The sequence below is a fragment of the Peromyscus maniculatus genome, chromosome 3, assembly GCF_049852395.1.
Source record: "Peromyscus maniculatus bairdii isolate BWxNUB_F1_BW_parent chromosome 3, HU_Pman_BW_mat_3.1, whole genome shotgun sequence".
Taxonomy (NCBI): Eukaryota; Metazoa; Chordata; class Mammalia; order Rodentia; family Cricetidae; genus Peromyscus; species Peromyscus maniculatus.
The window spans coordinates 5,153,446-5,165,695 of NC_134854.1; the positions used below are offsets into that span (position 1 = coordinate 5,153,446).

Consider the following 12,250-nt stretch of genomic DNA (forward strand, 5'->3'; position numbering starts at 1 on the left):
AAGTTATGAAAAACTGGCTAGAAACATGCCAAGCTAAGACTGGGCATTTATAATTAAGAATAAATCTCTGTGTGTGATTTATTTGGGAGCTGGGTAGCAGGCCCCTCAAGGAGTGAGAAAGCTAAAGAGCCAGAGTAAGAACCAACCAACAACAGTTTTCTGCAGTAGTCATTAGTTGTCAAGGAAGGGATGGAATTTCATGGGTACTTTTTAAAATCTGTGATGGGAGGTTGAAGCTCCCAGTCTTATGCAGGTATCTATTGCTACAATGTGTTCTTGGTTGCAAAAGCTCTTACGTAAGAAAGGCACTATTTCATGGCATTTCTCACTACTTACATTCTTCCTTGGATTCTTCACCATGATATTCCTTGGGTCTTGCAGATAGGCAGGGAGAATGAGATACAGATGTCCCGGTTTAGAGTTAAGTATTCAGCAGTCACTTATTTTTAGCATTTTGACCAGATAGGGGTCTCTGCATTGACCATAGCTTTGACATAAAGGAGCTTCTCTGACCTAGGATGAAAACCACACTAGTCTAAGGTTATAAACATACATATTTAGAAGGAAGTCCAACAAAATATCAATTTAGGGGAACAATGATGGTATGTTTCCCCTTGCATCCATGTCCTCTGCAACCATGAACTTTTGAACAGGTTTATAATACAAGATGTGTACTTCCTGTCATGAAGCAGGCCTCCATTTCAATCACAAAGTTATTGGCTGTGCCCTACATAGCTGTGTGGCTATTGCAGCAGTAGACATCTTGCCTAGTAGGTCAGTATTTCAGTAAGCATGGTCTATAACTAGATAAAATCATTAGCAACTTTCTTCTTCAGCAGCCTACATAAAACTCAGAGTGTCCACAAAGAGGGGGTTTCCAGCATAACTACAATGGGATTTCTCTGAGTCATATGTGGCGTATGTGGTACCTTCAGAAATAGCATCTTACTCTCTTACTTTGTTAGGCAACTAAGAGTAATAACACTAGTCAATATTCTTTCGGGAGACTTCTGGGGCCTCTTTGATCACTAATTCATAGGGAAGCATCCTGAACCTGGGTCCTGGGGTTTTTGTAAACAAAAATCACATGACTTCTGGGAACAGAATTATTCACTCCTGAAGTACACCTCCAGTCCAAACTCATGACGATTATTATTATCATTATGCCAATTAAAAAACTCAGATAACTCTCATGAATTCAAGAGTAGCTTCTGGAAAAGGTATGACTTAAGTTTCTCTCTATATATCATCTTCTAGATGATAGCATCAACTGTCACCTCATGTAGAGTACAGCAGAGAAACTGCTATGATGCTGAATGGTTCAACAAAAAGAATAGGAAAATCTAACACCGTGGAGACTGAAGCTGTCATATTTGGAAACCCGATATATTCTTATGACAATTCAAATAGTGATGAGAATTTGGAATGATCGCACCCCCAGGTGTTAATGGACCTCTTGGCAGCTTACCCTAAAGAATAACCACATGAAGAACAGTTACAGTAGGAAATGACAGGATCTGCACTCACACTAGGCTACATAAATGGAACTTTATGACTTGACTGTTTTCATTGACACGTCTTTACTATTTTTTGTGATGTAGATTTATTGTTCTGGGACTTTCTCATTAGAAAGAGGAATGATGTCATTAACTTTGATTCTAGGAGCTTCTTGAAAACTCCTTTTAAATAAACATTGAAGTATTTGGTTATTTACTAAATATCATTAAAATGTTAACATCCCATACTCTCTGGAATCTATGCTTCAGTATCTTTACCTTGTTGCATCTACCTGGACTAATTTAAATAGACCTGTAATAATTCATTAAACTGTTTAATTGATAGCCATGTTAAAGGTCTATCAATACTTTTTATCACTAGTCTTTGTATAGTAAAAGGTTCCTAATGATCATTTAGTCTAAACACTAATTTTTCATATTTAACAACATCCAGTATTCTTTTATATCCCCCCTTTGAAGCTGAACTATAACACATACAACAAAGTGCATAATTTTTTAGTATAGTAACTAAATTTATATACACATACACACCACCCCAGAGTATCCACTGTACAAATAAAGGTAGTATTTTAAGCACACTGTTTCAGTTCCCCATGCTCCCAAAAAGTAACTACACAAAAACAACAACTTTCTGTCAGTGTGTGTGTGTGTGTGTGTGTGTGTGTGTACGTGCGTGTGTCTGTATTAATGTCATCTATTGTAAATGAAATCACACATATATTAATGTTTGACTTTTCAACCTCAGAGCTCTAGGAGATTGACTCACACTGTTGTGTTGTAATTTATCCCTTTGTACTGCAACATCTTATATAGTATCTACTAATGTACAATACATTTATAGTAGTTTGTTTATGGAGTCTCCAGGCAACAGACATTTGAAGTGAAAGTTGACAACATGTTTGTATCATTTTATACTATCACCAGCAATGGTCAAATTTTCTATTATTCCACATCCAAGAGCATTCTTATTCCCTTCTTATTTCTGTGCATATTGGTGTGGCAAGCATCGTATTAGTTTGGCTTTCATTTGGACTTACAAAATGATTATTGATATCAACGCCCTTTAATGTACTTATGGAAACCTGTATCGATACAAAGTATAGGGAAGAAAATAAATAGTATATAAAAGAAGTGAATAATGATTGAGTAAAATAAACAATAATAGAAAATCAGGAACAAAGAGCAGAAGCACCAAGTGAATGCTGCGATTCTTTAAGAACCCAAAGGTAACTCAATTCAAGCAGCCAAGCTTCCTAATGAAATGCTCCGCTAAGCCTACAGATAAATGTTTCTCACAAGGTGATTTTGGTTTGAGATAAATAGCAAGTATTAATAAGCCCTAGTGACTCATTAGTTTCAAAATAATATGGAGTCCTTTTATGTCAGCCCTTGAGAGGGTTGTCTAACAGCTGGATTCCCCAAAAGAAAAATATTGGAATATTTTATTAAAGAGTAGATTTATTAATACTCTTTCAAACTCCATGTCTCAATAAAGCAGAATCTCAAGTTTCTCACCTTTAAATGATTCTGTTATCCTGGTAAATACATTTAGAAGTCGTTAGCTATGCATTTCCTATACATCTTACCAACAATGACAGTTTTATCTTTAGAAGGTTTGCTCAGTAAGTGATACAGAGATAATAATCCCCACAACGGTACCATCAGCTACTATGTGTCGATTAATAATGTGTGCTACAAGCTACTACATATCTATTAATAATTAATATGTGGCAACAGCTACTATGTTTCTATAGATAATGAACACCAGGAAGGGATGAGCCTTTGGAAAACTTCCAAGAAATCATCTACCAGTATGGTCATTATTTTTCTTGGGGATATTTTTCCGTAACATTTGGCTGCCAAATAGCAGTATTTTTACATAAGAGACTTTACAACTTTAAAAAAAAGGTTTCCTTATAGTACTCACAACTCAGCATCTAATAATGATAGCTGGAATTAATTTTTTTTTGCTTTAAACTGGTAAAAAAATGGCTGCAAATTGACATTTTATTTAGATGAGAAACAGCTCAACCATCTCTTCAGTAAATCATATCCAAAGTATCCAAAAGTTTTGGAATGAGCTTCAATAAGGCTGTCTACAGTTATTCAATAAGTCTGTCTAAAGTTACATATGTATTTGCAAGAGCTACAAATAGTTGGTCAGGAGCCAGCCTCTCCATGGGTTTTTCCCCCGAGTATCATTCCCAAAACTTGATACGACACACTGAGAAGTAATTCACTTTCATTATTCACTGATCATCCTCAGTAGTAGCCTAGATTAGTATTTATAGCACCCCAAGGATTCAAGCTTTCCTGAAGAATAACGTAAGTTATTTATGATCATAACACAGGCTTTAGGTAAAAACTGTAAAATGGTTGATATTAAAAAAATGGCAATGTAGCTAGTTTGTTGTTGTTGTTGTTTTCTGAGACAGGGTTTCACCGTGTAGCCCTGGCTGACCTGGAAATCGTTTTGTAGACCAGGCTGGCCTCTAACTCACAGAGATCTGCTTGCCTCTGCCTCCTGAGTGCTGGAATTAAAGGCATGTGCCACCACCACCTGGGTAATGTAGTTTTATGTGAATCTGGCTTATTTGGCAGGATGCCTGCCCTGTGTTCTCTGGATAAAAGAGGAAAGGTCATTTTGTTTTGTTTTATTTGTGTGTGTGTGTTTGTGTGTGTGTGTGTGTGTGTGTGTGTGTGTGTGTGTGTGTATGCACCTTTGGGTACATGTGCATGTGAGTGCCAGAAGACAACCTCAGGTGTTGAGGTGACTTCCACCATGCTTTTCCCTCGGTCTGTCTTTCTTCTATCTTTCCTTTTGTATTGGGTCTCTCATTGACCTGGGACTTACTTCATGATGGCTAGGTTAGCCTGCCAATGAGCTCCAGGGATCCATATGCAGATGGAATCTGGTGAGTCAAGGATGTGGGCTGTAGAGCTTATGCTAACTGCCTCTGCCTAATGGCTCAGAAGAGGAACAGGGATACCTTAGGAGATACATTCCTCCAATAGTTCAGGGACGTCATGTGCTGCATCCCAAACACTGGCATGCTCAATAAAGAGGATGATGATGGCATGGGAGCCCAGGAGAGCCTGAAGCTTAACAGAAGGAAAGGATAGGGAAGAAGGAACTGCCTGAAGGATATTAGGGGTTTCTTATTTGTTTCTCAGTGTTGGCAGTAGAAAGGCAACTTTACCTTTATGAATGGAAGATTCAAAGTGCTTTAGCTGATTGGTGAGCACCTGGAATTCCCAGGGGTCATTGTGAGCTGTGGGTGAGGGAGAAAAAGCCAGACTGCCACAAGGAAGCATTATTCCTTCGGTAGTTCTTAAGTAACTCAAGAGTTCTGTAAAAATTATAAGTCATATGTGGTGATTTTCTCTCATTCTATACAACTATCCACTGTAGTACATAATTTTATCATTGCATTTCATTTGAAAGGGTTTCTTAATATTATGTAAGGTTCAGCCTTAACAATATTCAGGCCAACCATTTATTCAGTAGCTTGTTCACAATTTCCACACAATATGTAGACTCTTATTTGAACACTTCGTAAATCCATGTCCTGTGAGTAAATAATTTATGACACATTCTTAATGATTGTTTGTATTCTAGTTTGATGTTGAAAGATCCATTTCAGAGACAAGGTTGTTAATGGAAAGAGATTCTCCAACACAGGATCTTCTAACAGTTCTTGTTGCACATAGGTCCTTTTGCTTTTAAAATTTTATCTTTCCATGCATATGATATATGTATACGTGTGTGTATATGATGTACATGTATGTTTGTGTGTGTGTGTGAATGTGAGTATGTGCTTGCCATGGCATACATGCATACCATGGCATGCATGTGGAACACAAAGGACCAGCTTAGGTGTCAGTACTCACCTTCTACCTTGTTTGCAGACAGTGTTTTATTTTTGTTGTTCATTCCCTACAGCATACTTCACATTTGTTGCCCTACGAGCTTTCAGGGATTGTTCTATCTCTGCTTCCCATCTGAATGTAATAGAATGGGGATTACAGATGTGGACTGCCAATATTGGGGATTTGGGTACTGGAGATTCAAATTCAGGTCCTCATCCTTACAAAGCAAGGACTTCATCCACATTTGCCAATCTTTTACATATGTTCTTATTCAGTCTTTGTCCAACATGTATTTTATCTCTATTGAGAGCTGGCAAAGAACTTGCAACACTGCATATATTGTAAACAAACAAAAACAAACAAACAAAAAACCATGAGACTTCATGCAGACTGCAGCAGTTGCGCTCACTCCATTACAAACACTTGAGCGTATGTCTGCAGCCTTGGGATGGATGCTGCATTCATAGGTCCCTGGGTGTCTACACTCACTGCTGCTGAGAGAGCACGTGGCCATGGATGAAGGGGACAGTGTATGAGAACCAGCAGCCGTCTACCAAGACACCAGAAAGATACACGTTCAGGAGCTTACCAAGACAGTTAATTTTCATAAGATACAGCAAGGAATTTTATGATATTTTCATATTTAAGAAGACCTTTGGACCAGTGGGTTAGCTGAACTGATAAAGGGCCTCGCTAGCTACCAAGTCTAACAATACCAGTTCTCTCCCTGGAGCCCATGTGGTAGGAGAGAATCAACTCCCCACAAATCATTCTCTGGCTTCCATGTGTATGCCATAGCATGTGAGTGTACACACACACACACACACACACACACACACCCCAATATAAAGTAATAAAAAATTTAAAAGATAGGTAACAGAGAATTTCTTTTTGTGATAATTGACTGGAATTGCTATTATGTAAATAGCTCAATGCATAAAATAAATCATGTATTCTTGCTTTCTGTTATTTTCTTTTTCTTTTGGAAGAAAATCGTGCTTCAGCATTGTTTCCAGCAATCCATGTGTGGAGAACAGATAAAGTTTTAAAAATGCATTTTAATTGAAATAGAATTACATCACTTTCCCCCCTCCATTTCCTCCTTCCAACCACTTCCATTTCTCTCTCAAATTAATGCCCATTTTTCTTTGATTATTATTGCTACATATGCACACATGTGTATGTGTGTGTACACAAATATATAAATAGTACCAGCTGAATCTATTTTCAGTTTTTGTGTGTGTATATGGCTTCATGCTAAACAAAGAGTGAGTAAAGTTTTAGTCGGCCTTTGGGGACAATATACATGATATTTAGGTCCTCAATATCACTATAAGCATGATAGTTTGAATTTGACAGACAGCATTAGTAAATATGCAGAATGGTTTTTAATGCTTCCTACGCTTTATCAACATTTTGTAAAGGAAAATGTATGTTTTCCCACTAAGAGGATACAGTAACATTTTAAAGTTCTCTTTATTTGGAGCTTACCTGCCTCCTGGAAGCTCTCCCATAAGTATTTGTTAAATCAGTAAATTCTAGCAGTAATACTTGACGTTTTCTAGATAAAAGCATCAATATTTAAGTGACCTAAAGATAATCAAACTCTAAACATTACAGTGTCTGCCTAGGGATGAGAAAATAAATTTGATAGAAAGTAATTTTAACTGATAATATTTTGACTTGAGGGAAAAAATGAATGACTTCTTTTTATTCCTATTGGCTGGCGTAGACCATGGCATGCGGCAAGTACTAAAAACTATTTTTTGCCTGCATGGGTTCATCCATTCATTTGCACTTACCCTCACTTGTTTACATTTCTGTTCACTGATGCTTGGTTAGTGATACGATGTTGCAAGCAATATAGAGCAGTTAACTTTGAATACTTGTGAGCCTCCATCCTCAAGGGTCCACAAATAGGGTACTTGAGAAGTAGGGGAAACTTTCTCATTTCAGAACAGATACCCTTGCTACAGTCATTATATGGCCAAAGATAGAAATAATAAGCATGGCCAGTAATAAGCATGGGTGAGAGAGAAGAACAATGAGACTATGAGGTTATGGCAAAACAACATATAAAGAGGGTGATTGAGAGGTATGTGGGAGGGGATGGCTTATTTGAGTTAGAGAAAGCAGAGGTATGCTGGAGAGTAATGAGATATTTGGTTAGAAAATTTAGGGAGTCAGGACCCTGGTGATGAAGGGCTTAGCTACCAGACTCTAGAATTTAAGTGAGATGACATGGGAAGGAGAAAGTGATTCTAGGAGATGGCTCAGTGAACGAGGCGCTTGGGAAAGACAGGCTTCGCAAGTAGGCCTCATAAAACAGCTGGCTCAGCAGCTGGATGTGTAGCTAATAGCTGAAGGGCCAACACACTTGGGAGGTTGCTGGGAGCTGAAAGAAATACAAATGTTAAAAGTGTCCCAATAGCATATGGGGATGGGTGGAGTGTGAGTGAATTGAGGAGTGTGAGTGAGAGACTAAAGGACATCTGGCTCTTTTGTTGTTGTTGTTGGGGGTTTTTTGGAGGGGGCATGATATATATATATCCAGACAAGTAGATTTCTTTACAACCATACTTGTAAAGCACTTAAAAAACTATGCCCAACTTTTTTGCAAATTACAAATATATACCTCAACTATGATGGCCAATTTTTTGGTGGATAATATACATGACTAGGCAGAAATAGGTAAGCCCACACTAGAAGATCAACTATCAAATGATCAGTCAAAATCTGTTTATGGCTCCCACGTCTTGGTCAATTTCTGTTCCCTCTTAGTGTTCTACCATCTTGCCAAATTCCTGACCGACATCTTTGTTGACTCTGTCTTCTGATCAGCCACCAGAACGACCACCAGACTGTCCTAAATGGTCCTACCTGACTTCCTGTTGCAACAACAACAAAGATGACTGACATCTTTGTTGACTCCGTCTTCCTCACCAGCCACTCCTCTGTCTGGGATTAAAAGACGAGTTTCCATCATAGTATCTTTCAATTTCAGGTAATATGTCTGACATGAAGAGCATCTGGTCTGAATTATTCCACTTCGCCTGTAATACTTCTGACCCAGTTATAGGAACATCAAAACAAATACCCATATTTCCTTTCAGGAGGCACCTTCTGGTTATTTGAAATGCAGCATTAATCCTCAGGTTTCTGGTAAATTCTCTCCAAGCACAGCTGATATCCTATCTTTCTTCTCTGCCTTCCAGAGTCATGGTCACAAACTCCTTATCAAAGGTGATCAACTCCCCTGGTTCAAAGCTTGATGCATCAGATATGTGAGCTAATGCTGTGGCCAAAGTATCCATTGACTCTTTCTATTCTGTCAATAAAGACTCCTTCAAAGGAGTTGATGGTCAGGAAAAAGCCAACAGTAGCATAAGAAACAGAAAGCTAGAGACCTGATGGCAACCATGCTTTAAGATTTACCTGAATCCATTGTACAAGCAACTCCTACATGTTTAACAGTAATTTCCGCTTTCTGTTCCACATATCTCAGTTTACCTCTTTCTTTTGGTTGATAAAAACTCCTGTCCAGCCAACTCTCCCTGTGCATCCAGAGTGGTGGATATAGTCTTTGGAGCCTTTCAGGCAGTGTGTGTGTGTGTGTGTGTGTGTGTGTGTGTGTGTGTGTGTGTGTGACCGTGCAATGTCCCCATGCAAACACTGAGCATTCTGCTTTATGTGTGGAATCATGGCTATTTCAGTAGCATTTTTTTTTTTGTCTCACAGAAGACAATAGCCCTCCCCTCATATCTACTGTAGACTTGAGTGACATCTCCAATAGCGGTGGTCTCTGAAACCAGTAACACTGAATAGCCAGTGTTCCATAGGTGACTGCAGCTTTTGACTCACTTTTCCAACAAAGTCAGCTTGTTAATATTTGGATTTCATGTGTCTTTTCTGCAGTTTTGTGTACCTATTATGAGCAAGATCCAGAAAAATGTAAGGTCTGAGGATGGTCGTCTGAATTAGTTTTGTAGGATTCATGAATAATATCTTCAACTTGTTCTGCAAAGCCTAAATCTAACATCTGATCCACCTCATCAAGCCTAACATGGCACAGCTTTGAAAGACCTAAAGAGCTGCTTTGAAGATGGTCCCAATATCATTCCAAATGCAATTAATTTGGCTTTGATATGATGTTCCACCATAAAACCACACCACACTGAGTTTTCTAGTTATATCTTTGAAATCTTTGGCTACTTGGTTTGCCAGTTAACTTGTTGGAGCCAAAACAAGTACCTTTGGTGAGTGGATTTTTAAATTGCTTCTTGAATTCTTTGGAGCCTTTCATTTAAGGGAATGGTAAAAGACAATGCCTTTCCTGTTCCTGTCTGGGCTTGAGCAATTAAATCTTTTCCTTCATATATAGAACCAAAGGTTTTAACTTGAATAGGAAAGAAACAAATTAGCCCTCCGCCTTTCAGAAGCTGTATAGTTTCCCCAGAAATGGAGAAACTGAAGAAGGCACCTTCTTTTTGCTCACGTGTTAGAGTCTCCTCCACTTTATCACTTGATTTATGAGTAGAATTTTAACTATTTTTCATACCCATAAACACCGTTTTGTAGGTGTTTTCTTCTTGACGTGTGAGATGAGAAATAGTCATCTGAAAGCATACTAAGTCCTTCTTTGGCGTCTCCATTTAGCTTCTCTTTTGTTTTAGCTTTAGCTGGGCTTGGGAACATCCAGGTCATCTGTGACGCCATTTTCTCTTGTTAAGTGTTTCCTCATCAGGGTCATAATGGTGCCTGATTTCTACCACTCTGGGAGTTTTCTTAGCCCCTTAACATCCCCTATTGTTTCAGGGTTTGTTTTTGTTTGTTTGTTTGTTTTGTTTGTGATGTTAGTTTTTTATTTTGTTTTGTTTTGTTTTTCACACTGGGGTTTGAGTAGAGCCTTTAAAAATTCCACTACAGGCTCCTGGTGGACAGGGACTATTTTGCATACTTAATTAGTTTAAGCTACTTGGTACTCAAACAAAGCATCATTAGGCTCAATTAATACAATTAGTCTATTATATCATGGCAGGGAGCATGGCAGCATGCAGGCAGATATGGTGTTGGAGAAGTACCTGAGGGCTCCACATGCTGGTTCTCAGGCAGGAAAAAGAGGAGAGAGAGAGAGAGAGAGAGAGAGAGAGAGAGAGAGAGAGAGAGAGAGAGAGAGAGAGAGAGAGAGAGCATTTGGCTAGTTTTAAGTTTTGTGCTGAGTAGGAAGACCTCAAGGGAACATGCCAACCAGGTTATTCTTTTAAATTTTTCTCAATGACTTGTTAGAATATGCTGTGTGTTTCTTATAATAACTGACAAAAATGAACAAGAAATATAATATCTACAACTCCATTATTATAAATATTTCAAGGTGAAAGTATGATCTAAATTTAGGCTTTTAAAATATTCATACCCAAGTTCTATGAATGAGGGAAGAGAAAACTTTGAAATAAGATTAAAATCTCAAGCTGTGAAATACATAAACTTGTATGTAATGTGTATGTTTGCATGTGTGGTGCATGGAATTGGAATAGTATCCAAGGAGATAAAGGGCTGGAAAGATCAGCTCATATACAACCCTGATTTATTCAACCCTCTATTTTACTTCAGGCAATATATATATATATATAATTTAACTATTAATCTTGGGGCTGGAGTGATGGCTCAGTGGTTAAGTGCCTTTTCAGCTCTTCTATAGGACAGGAGCTCGGTTCTCAGCACCCACATTAGGCATCTCACAACCCCTAGTAACTCCATTATCAGGGGATCTGATTCCCTCTTCTGACCTTTGGGGACCTGCATACATATGCACATACATACAAATATATACACATGGATAAATTTTTTAAAAAAACTTTAAAACACTCTTAATCTGATATATTGGGAATATCTTGTAGCCAAGAAACGTTCTTCATGTGGAACCAAGAAGATTAAATAGGAACAGACGTCGACTTTTTCTATGCTCCTCCATTTGATTCTGCTGCTGTAATATTGACATCACCATAGATATCCAGGCCTTTTCTTCCAGGAATCAAATTTATTGACGTTATATTGTTTAAAACACTTAAACTGCCAGGAGCTGATTTTTGTGTGAAAGAACAACCAGATCAAAAGCAAAAGAAAAAAAATCAAAGCAATTGAGTACAATGTATTCCAAAAAATGCCACAGTCAATAAGAAAACACAGCAATTATTTTGAGACTCCCCAACTCAAGATATTTAGAAGTCAAATTCAAAAAATAAATCTCAAATTTATAATTGAAGAAAGCTTTCTTCCCCCCCCCCCCAAAAAAATTGATTAAAGTGTTGGGGGCACAGCTCAGTGGTCAAGTTTAATACTTGTCTAATACAGTCAGGCTTGAGTTCCAGTCTCTGTATCAAAAACAAAGAAGCCCACATAAGCTTTACTCAAGGAAAAGAATAAAGTATTAGAGAGCTTGAGTTTGAGATCTCCTTCTGCCATTAAAGGGGTGTTAACCCCAGGTAATACTTAACTCCTTGGAGTCTTGTTTCTAATGTTTCAATCGTAATATTTTCTGACACATTAATATACAGACAATATTATTCCAGTTCCCAAATTAGTAATTTCTATGTAACTAACAAAAAGGTATTAAGTAACCAGAATGTGGAAAGCTGCTGATGGGAGCTCATAAGATGAAAAGACAGAGTCCTGACTAGTGACTTCGAGAAAGTAAAATGCCAATGCCAACTGGAACTAAGTAAATTATGTAACTAAATAGTAATAAAGTACTTAATCAAGTGCCAGAAGGTCCTTTTTCTCCTTCTTGAGGAGAAGCTGATGATATTGCCAACTAGATAGCTTTTATGAATTAGTAATTCAAGTTAAGAATTTGTGTTAATGAG

General features: G+C 37.9%; 1 pseudogene; it reads right to left on the bottom strand.

Annotated features, from left to right (window-relative positions):
• Nucleotides 1-8,147: 8,147 nt before the first annotated feature.
• LOC102907093 (ATP-dependent RNA helicase DDX50 pseudogene) overlaps nucleotides 8,148-12,250 on the bottom strand; it is a 36,283-nt pseudogene continuing 32,180 nt past the window's right edge.